We start from the raw sequence: 7,320 nt of genomic DNA, 5'->3' as shown, positions 1-7,320 counted from the left end.
AAGCATGGAGGTGCATGCTACTTGTCAGAAGCTCCTGATTCCTTAAGAGGCATGCGATTATTTATGAATCAGGAATGTCTGACTCCAACATGCCGCCTTCTTTAAGAAGTTCAAGAAAATTGCTAGTCTTGCTGATTTGAGACGTGTGTATACCGAGATTAAAGAACTAAGGTAACTGTTTATAAAGGTAGATCAATTATTAAAAATCTGAATATATATCATCTTCTTCCCTAGAACATCCACTTCCATCTTTTTCTCTGCATTCTCATCTTCTATACTCTGTTCTACATGACATGCAGTGTGTGTGCTGGATTCATGAGGTAAGGGCTTTGTTTTCTTTTCACAATTAAAAAGAGTATTAGCCAGAGGTGTAGCTAGGTGTTAAGCTCAGGAAGGGGGGAAAAACATCAGAGTGGGCCTCTGTTCCCTAAACAGTATACTGTACTTCCCATAGTCCTCATCCATTACAAAAGAAAAAAAAACTCTATGGATGAGTGACATGATATTTACAAGTGGCAGGTTGGGTACTTGTGCTGTAGGAAAGTCCTGGCCCTGGTCTCCTCATAGTCCTCCATACAGTATACTGCACTCCCCATAGTCCTCTATATAGTATAATGGCCAACACACTTTATGGAGGCCCCATAATATATGAGGGCCTCCCACAGTAGTTCCTACAATGTATAAGGGGCACAAAACCTACAAGAAACAAAATGAGCAAAAAACCCTGCTGTAACTAAATAAGTAAAAAGTAAGTGCATTTAAATAACTCAGGGTTCATAGTAATATCATTTTTGATTAAAAAAAATAGCAGAAAAAAAAAAACAATCCCACCCTCGTCAAGGTTCGGGACGAAACCTATACTATCTACTGTAATTTTAAAAACCTTACCATGTGTCAGAATTGACCTCAGTGTGTGAATAAGGGCAGACAGAAGGACCGAGTCCCAATCTATGGACACCAGTGTGGGGAAGTTTTTAAATGTAATTACCAGCTCAGGAAAGGGAGGCCACACCCCAGCTTGCACAACATGCAAAAATACAAAGTAAAAAAACACAAAAATTGAGCTTGGATTAAGTTGGTATACATGTAGCACATAAACACATGTTCACATTAGCCATAAAGTGCACAAAACCTACAAGAAACAAAATGGACTTTATACATATCAAGTGTCCATTTAAAGTAAGATACCAACCTCATGTTTCATCATACTTAACAAAATTCCCATTCATATACAACGGGATAAAGAGGCATAGGTGAAAAATGTACAAAAATACATAATTTTGTATTAAAAAATTATTAAAAAGTTTAAAATAATGCAAAGGGATATTCTCAAAATTAGGCGGGCATGGATAGATTCCAGGATAAATAAATTAGGGCAGTAAATTAGAGCAGTAATTTATTTACAAACACTGTTTCAAGATTACCTCTTATAAACCAATAAATCTCAGGAGGTAGTGTTCACATATATCCATTACGTGCAAAGTGCTAACATTATTACAGGATTATTGTCACATAAGAGAAAGTAACCAAAATCATGGTCATTAAAGGGAACCTGTCACCCCGAAAATCGCGGGTGAGGTAATCCCACCGGCATCAGGGGCTTATCTGCAGCATTCTGTAATGCTGTAGATAAGCCCCCGATGTTACCTGAAAAAGGAGAAAAAGACGTTATATTATACTCACCCAGGGGCGGTCCCGCTGCTGGTCAGGTCGGATGGGCGTCTCCGGTCCGCTCCGGCGCCTCCTATCTTCTTTCCATGACGTCCTCTTCTGATCTTCAGCCACGGCTCTGGCGCAGGCGTACTTTGCTCTGCCCTGTTGAGGGCAGACAAAGTACTGCAGTGCGCAGGCGCCGGGCCTCTGACCTTTCCGACGCCTGCGCACTGCAGTACTATCCTCTGCCCTCAAGAGGGCAGAGCAAAGTACGCCTGCGCCGGAGCCGTGGCTGAAGATCAGAAGAGGACGTCATGGAAAGAAGATAGGAGGCGCCGGAGCGGACCGGAGACGCCCATCCGACCTGACCAGCAGCGGGACCGCCCCTGGGTGAGTATAATATAACGTCTTTTTCTCCTTTTTCAGGTAACATCGGGGGCTTATCTACAGCATTACAGAATGCTGCAGATAAGCCCCTGATGCCGGTGGGATTACCTCACCCACGATTTTCGGGGTGACAGGTTCCCTTTAAGTGCATTAGTGTATTCTATATAAAACCGCCCCATAAGTCAAAGACTGATATCTACTTACATTAATTTCTGCCCTGGCCACATGCACACCTCAGCTAAGCTAATTGGTTTATAAGAGGTAATCTTGAAACAGTGTTTGTAAATAATTTACTGCTCTAATTTATTATTCCTGTCTTCTATCCGTACCCAGGTAATTTTTAGAATATCCCTTTGCTTTATTTTAAACTTTTTAATACAATATGAATAAAAGATTATATATTTTAGTACATTTTTCACCTATGCCTCTTTATCCCCGTTGTGTATGAATGGGATTTTTGTTAAGTATGAAGAAACAAAATGAGCAAAAAACCATGCTGTAACTAAATAAGTAAAAAGCAAGTGTATTTAAATAACTCAGGGTTCTTAGTAATACTGTTTTTGATCAAAAATAGCATAAAAGCCATCCCACCGTCATCAAGGTGCCTCTGATCGGGACAGAACCTACACTATCTAATATTAAAAACCTTACCATGTGTCAGAAATGACTTCAGTGTGTGACTAAGGGCAGACAGAAGGACCGAGTCCTAATCTATGGGCACCAATCTAGGGAAGCTTTTAAATGTAATTAGCAGTTCAGGAAATGTATGAGGGGCCCCCATATTTTATGATGCCCACACAGTCACACCATATGTTTCAATTAAAATAACATTATATACATCATATACTCACCTATTCCAAGATCCTGACGATTCCTCCTGCAAACCGGGGTCCTCACTGCCCCGGGATTATTTGACTTCCTGCACGTATGCTGGCACTTCTATCCTGGCACCACCTTCTCGTCTGTTGTTCGCAGGTTTAAAGCAACCTGGGGTCTACAGAACAGTGAGTGGTAGTGCAGGGAGATTGTGTCTCCCTGCTCTACTGCATTGATTAACTATATCGGCGATTAGTTAACCTGCTATTAACGTGCTATTAACCTGCAGGTATGGAGTTAATCTGCATGTTAAAGGGGTTGTCCACTACTAGGACAACCCCTTTTCATTCCCCATGTTTGGCTGTGTTAATACAGTATATAAAATCTTATACTCACCTCCTGTAATGGCACAATATCAGCAGTGTTAGCACTCGCATTCCTGGGGCTCACGTAAAGTTGTTATGACACGTGAACCTTGCAGCCAATCAGTGCTGGCGTCACTATCCCCACCTTCAGATGAATAAGTAATCAACAGAAAGTGAGAGCTGTGTCTGAAGGTGTGAACAGTGACACCAGTGCTGCTTGGTTGCCGGGCACCACGAGTCATAACAACCACGGTGAGTCGCGGAAGGGCAAATGCTGACACCACTGGAATGGAGTGGGCACAGGAGGTAAATATAAGCTTTTTTTATTTTAATGGAGCCAAACATGGGGAATGAGAACGGGTTGTCCTAGTAGTGGACAACTCCTTTAGTAGATTCCTACCACACTGAAAGCCTTTCTGCCAGGAAATAGAGTGGTGACTGAAGCCACACTGGAAGTGCCACTATGTCTGGAGGCTGCTGAAAGGAATAAAGTTAATTTCCACCTGGCAGCCGGGATCTCAATATGGGGGCCGCATGTCTTTGGAACACTGTTGATCTCCAGACCAACCCCATATCTGCAGGTTAATAGCGTTTTTTGTAATGACAGGTTCCCTTTAAGGTCATACAAACCTTCCATGTGATGGACCATAGAACTATTTACAAGTGCTTCTCACTAAATTAGAATATCATCAAAAAGTTAATTTATTTCAGTTCTTCAATACAAAAAGTGATTCTCATATATTATATAGAGTCATTACAGACAGAGTGATCATTTTCAAGTGTTTATTTCTGTTACTGTTGATGATTATGGCTTACAGCCATTGAAAACTCAAAAGTCGTTACCTCAGTAAATTAGAATAATTAGCAAAACACAACTGCAAAGGCTTCCTAAGCATTTAAAAAGGTCCCTTAGTCTGTTTCAGTAGGCTCCACAATCATGGGGAAGACTGCTGACTTAAAGATGTCCAAAAGGCAGTCATTGACACACCACAAGGAGGGTAAGCCACAAAAGGTCATTGCCAAAAAAGCTGGTTTTTCACAGAGTGCTGTATGCAAGCATAATAATGGAAAGTTGAGTGGAAGGAAAAAGTGTAGTAGAAAAAGGTGCACAAGTAACCGGGATAACCACTGCCTTGAAAGGATTGTTAAGAAAAGGTAATTTAAAATTTTTTGGGAGATTCACAAGGAGTGGAATGCTGCTGTAGTCATCACTTCAAGAGCCACCACACACAGACGTATCCAGGACATGGGCTACAAGGGTTGCATTCCTTGTGAAAAGCCACTCATGACCAATAGACAATGCCAGAAGCGTCTTAGCTGGACCAAGGAGAAAATGAACTGCACTGTTGCTCAGTGGTCCTAGGTGTTGTTTTCAAATGAAAGTAAATTTTTAATTTCAATTGGAAATCAAGGTCCCAGGGTCTGGAGGAAGAGTGGAGAAGCACACAATCCAAGCTGCTTGAGGTCTAGTGTGAAATTTCCACAATTTCCACAATCAGTGATGGTTTGGGGAACCATGTCATCTGCTGGTGTAGGTCCACTGTGTTTTATCAAGACCAAAGTCAGCGCAGCCATCTACCAGGAAATTTTAGAGCACTTAATGCTTCCCTCTGCTGACAAGCTTTTTGGAGTTGGAAATTTCATTCTCCAGCAGGATTTGGCACCTGTCCACACTGCCAAAAGTACCAATACCTGGTTTAAAACAACAGTATCACTGTGCTTGATTGGCCAGCAAACTCGCCCATAGAGATTCCATTGATTGCCTCCATGCCATGCCGCATTGATGCATTAATTAATGCAAAAGGAGCCCCGACCAAGTAATCAGTGCATTTACTGAACATTCATTTCAGTAGGCCAACATTTCAGATTTTAATATCATTTTTTCAAGCTGGTGTTATAAAGTATTTTAATTTACTGAGATAATGACTTTTGGGTTTTCATTGGCTGTAAGCCATAATCATCAACATTAACAGAACTAAATACTTGAAATAGATCACTCTGTAAGGACTCTATCGAATATATGAGTTTCACTTTTTGTATTGAAGAACTGAAATAAATTAACTTTTTGATGATATTCTAATTTAGTGAGAAGCACTTGTATGTATCTGCATCACATCATAATTAAGCAAAATGAAAAAAGAGCAGCGCAAAGGTATATGGGAAGATCAAATATATAAATTTTGAACTCTATAACTGCTATATAGACTGCACCTGTAGAATTGAGGCCCTTGGAGCACAAATAGGCCAATTTGCACATGGCAATCTGATATGACAAGGTGTATCTTGGAGATCGGGACATACTCTATTAAATATAAAGAGTAACTGTAGTTTCTATTTCATAAATCATTAGTATACGTGAAAATCAACAACTTTGAAGCATACCTTGTTAGAAAAAAATGCTTCTTTCTCTGCCAAAATTGATCAGTCATTATCAAAATTCTCAATTCTGAAGTAAAATGTGCATTCAGTGTAGATAGACTTTCCCATTAGTGAGATAGGAGATGGCGGCTGCTACTGATGAGATTATATGTATACTAGCTATTGAACCCGTTCTACGCCCAGGTGGCGAGCATTTATATTGGTATATGGTCTCCATCCTGGTATGTGCTGCTCCATCCTGCGTCCCCATCCTGTCATGTGCTGCTCCATCTTGCGTCTCCATCCTGTCATGTGCTGCACCCATCCTGTGCCCCCATCCTGTCATGTGCTGCTGCCATCCTGCGCCCCCATCCTGTCATGTGCTGCTGTCATCCTGCGCCCCCGTTCTGTCATGTGCTGCTGCCATCCTGCACCCCCGTTCTGTCATGTGCTGATCCCATCCTGCGCCCCCGTTCTGTCATGTGCTGATCCCATCCTGCGCCCCCGTTCTGTCATGTGCTGCCCTATTCTGTCATGTGCTGCTCCCATCCTGCGCCCCCATTCTGACATGTGCTGCACCCATCCTGCACCTCCATTCTGACATGTGCTGCATCCATCCTGTGCCTCCATTCTGTCATTTGCTGCTCTCATCCTGCGCCCCCATCCTGTCATGTGCTGCTCCCATCCTGCGCCCCCGTTCTGTCATGTGTTGCTTCTATCCTGCGCCCCCATTCTGTCATGTGCTTCTGCCATCCTGCGCCCCCGTTCTGTCATGTGCTGCTCCCATCTTGCGCCCCCGTTCTGTCATGTGCTGCTCCCATCCGGCGCCACCGTACTTTAATTTGCTGCTCCCATCCATATGCCCCATACGCTAATCCATAAAGGTTTATGGCCCCCATAAAATGCTCCATAGTATATGCCCCGTACACTGCTCCATAAAGGTTGATGGCCCCCATAAGATGCTCCATAGTATATGCCCCCGTACACTGCTCCATAAAGGTTTATGGCCCCCATAAGATGCTCCATAGTATATGCCCCCGTACACTGCTCCATAAAGGTTTATGGCCTCCATAAGATGCTCCATAGTGTATGCCCCGTACGCTGTTCCATAAAGGTTTATGGCCCCCATAAGATGCTCCATGGTATATGCCCCCGTACACTGCTCCATTATGGTTTATGGCCCCCATAAGATGCTCCATAGTATATGCCCCGTACACTGCTCCATTATGGTTTATGGCCCCCATAAAATGCTCCATAGTGTATGCCCCGTACTCTGTTCCATAAAGGTTTATGGCCCCCGTAAGATGCTCCATGGTATATGCCCCTGTACACTGCTCCATTATGGTTTATGGCCCCCATAAGATGCTTCATAGTGTATGCCCCCGTACACTGCTCCATTATGGTTTATGGCCTCATAAGATGCTTAATACTATATGCCCCCGTACACTGCTCCATTATGGTTTATGGCCTCATAAGATGCTCCATGGTATATGCCCCCGTACACTGCTCCACTATGGTTTATGGCCTCATAAGATGCTCCATAATATATGCCCCCGTACACTGCTCCATTATGGTTTATGGCCTCATAAGATGCTCCATACTATATGCCCCCGTACACTGCTCCATTATGGTTTATGGCCTCATAAGATGCTCCATACTATATGCCCCCGTACACTGCTCCATTATGGTTTATGGCCTCATAAGATGCTCCATACTATATGCCCCCGTACACTGCTCCATT

The 7,320-nt window shown here is 42.9% G+C and overlaps 1 long non-coding RNA gene across 1 annotated transcript in view; it reads left to right on the top strand.

The window, feature by feature from the left end:
• The first annotated feature begins 269 nt into the window (after positions 1-269).
• The window catches only part of LOC138672081 (uncharacterized), a 92,088-nt gene continuing 85,037 nt past the window's right edge, over positions 270-7,320 (top strand). The window contains exon 1 of the long non-coding RNA XR_011319566.1: positions 270-320. This is a non-coding gene — a long non-coding RNA (uncharacterized lncRNA). The remainder of the gene's footprint in view (positions 321-7,320) is intronic.

Source organism: Ranitomeya imitator, chromosome 3 (genome assembly GCF_032444005.1).
Source record: "Ranitomeya imitator isolate aRanImi1 chromosome 3, aRanImi1.pri, whole genome shotgun sequence".
Lineage (NCBI taxonomy): Eukaryota > Metazoa > Chordata > Amphibia > Anura > Dendrobatidae > Ranitomeya > Ranitomeya imitator.
This window is presented reverse-complemented; position numbering and strand designations above follow the sequence as displayed.